The following is a 2,527-nucleotide window of genomic DNA, read 5'->3' as shown; positions in this document are numbered from 1 at the left end:
AATCTCCATCAACATCTTCACCAGCACCATCTCCTCTCAAACTCTAGTTCATCTCTTGTATCCGATCTCTGTCTCAAACCCTCAGATTGGTACCTATGGGTTGCTAGTAGTGTTGATTACTCTTTGTAGTTGATGCTAGTTGGTTTATTCAGTGGAAGATCATATGTTCAGATCCGTAATGATAATTAATACTACTCTTATTATGAACATGAATATACTTTGTGAGTAGTTACGTTTGTTCCTGAGGACATAGGAGAAGTCTTGTTATAAGCAATCATGTGAATTTGGTATTCGCTTGATATTTTGATGAGATGTATGTTGTCTTTCCTCTAGTGGTGTTATGTGAACGTCGACTACATGACACTTCACCATGATTTGGACCTATGGGAAGGCATTGGGAAGTAATAAGTAGATGATGGGTTGCTAGAGTGACAGAAGCTTAAACCCTAGTTTATGCGTTGCTTCGTAAGGGGCTGATTTGGATCCATATGTTTCATGCTATGGTTAGATTTATCTTAAGTCTTCTTTTGTAGTTGCGGATGCTTGCGAGAAGGGTTAATCATAAGTGGGAGGATTGTCCAAGGAAGGACAGCACCCAAGCACCGGTCTACCCACACATCAAATTATCAAAGTAACGAACGTGAATCATATGAGCATGATGAAAACTAGCTTGACAATAATTCACATGTGTCCTCGGGAGCGCTTTGCTTTATATAAGAGTTCGTCCAGGCTTTTCCTTTGCTACAAAAAGGATTAGGCCACCTTGCTGCACCTTACTTTCTTTTGTTACTTGTTACCCGTTACATATTATCTTATCACACAACTATCTATTACCGATAATTTTAGTGCTTGCGGCGAATACCTCGCTGAAAACCGCTTGTCATTTCCTTCTGCTCCTCGTTGGGTTCGACACTCTTACTTATCGAAAGGACTACGATAGATCCCCTATACTTGTGGGTCATCAGTAAACTACTCACGTTTCATCAGAAGGGCAGTGCTACGTTTGAGCTTGCGTTGGTTTTCCTTGAAGAGGAAAGGGTGATGCAGCAATAGTAGCATAAGTATTTCCCTCAGTTTTTGAGAACCAAGGTCCAGTAGGAGTCTCCCCAAAAGTCCCACGCACCTACACAAACAAACAAGAACTCGCAACCAACACAATAAAGGGGTTGTCAATCCCTTCACGGCGACTTGTGAAAGTGAGATCTGATAGAGATAATAAGATAAGATAAATATATTTTTGGTATTTTATAATATAGATTGGAAAAGTAAAGATGCAAATAAAAGTAGATTGAAAGCTTATATGATAAAAGATAGACCCGGGGGCCATAGGTTTCACTAGTGGCTTCTCTCAAGATAGCATAAGTATTACGGTGGGTGAACAAATTACTGTCGAGCAATTGATAGAAAAGCGAATAATTATGAGATTATCTAGGCATGATCATGTATATAGGCATCACGTCCATAACAAGTAGACCGACTCCTGCCTGCATCTACTACTATTACTCCACACATCAACCGCTATCCAACATGCATCTAGAGTATTAAGTTCATAAAGAACAGAGTAACGCATTAAGAAAGATGACATGATGTAGAGGGATAAACTCATGCAATATGATATAAACCCCATCTTTTTATCCTCAATGGCAACAATACAATACGTGCCTTGCTGCCCCTGCTGTCACTGGGAAAGAACACCGCAAGATTGAACCCAAAGCTAAGCACTTCTCCCATTGCAAGAAAGATCAATCTAGTAGGCCACACCAAACTGATAATTCAAAGAGACTTGCAAAGATAACTTAATCACACATAAAAGAATTCAGAGGAGATTCAAATATTTCTCATAGATAAACTTGATCATAAACCCACAATTCATCGGATCTCGACAAACACACCGCAAAAAGAGTTACATCGAATAGATCTCCAAGAAGATCAAGGAGAACATGGTATTGAGATCCAAAGAGAGAGAAGAAACCATCTAGCTAATAACTATGGACCCGAAGGTCTGTGGTAAACTACTCACAACTCATCGGAGAGGCTATGGTGTTGATGTAGAAGCCCTCCGTGGTTGATTCCCCCTCCAGCGGAGCATCGGTGAACGCTCCAAGATGGGATCTCGCGGATACAGAAGGTTGCGGTGGTGGAAATAGTTTTTCGTGGTCGCCTCTGATGTTCTTGGGGTACGTGGGTATATATAGGAGGAAGAAGTAGGTCGGTGGACTCCCGAGGGGCCCACAAGATAGGGGGGCGCCCAGTAAGGGGGCACGCCTCCACCCTCGTGGCCTCCTCGATTGCTTCTTGACTTGCACTCCAAGTCCTCTGGATCATGTTTGTTCCAAAAAGATCGCTCCCGAAGGTTTCATTCCGTTTGGACTCCGCTTGGTATTCCTTTTATTCGAAACACTGAAATAGGCAAAAAAAACAGCAATACGGGCTGGGCCTCCGGTTAGTAGGTTAGTCCCAAAAATGATATAAAAGTGTAAAGTAAAGCCCATAAACATCCAAAACGGGTAATATAATAGCATGGAAC

Source organism: Triticum dicoccoides, chromosome 3B, assembly GCF_002162155.2.
Source record: "Triticum dicoccoides isolate Atlit2015 ecotype Zavitan chromosome 3B, WEW_v2.0, whole genome shotgun sequence".
NCBI lineage: Eukaryota > Viridiplantae > Streptophyta > Magnoliopsida > Poales > Poaceae > Triticum > Triticum dicoccoides.
Note: the sequence above shows the minus strand (reverse complement) of the source record.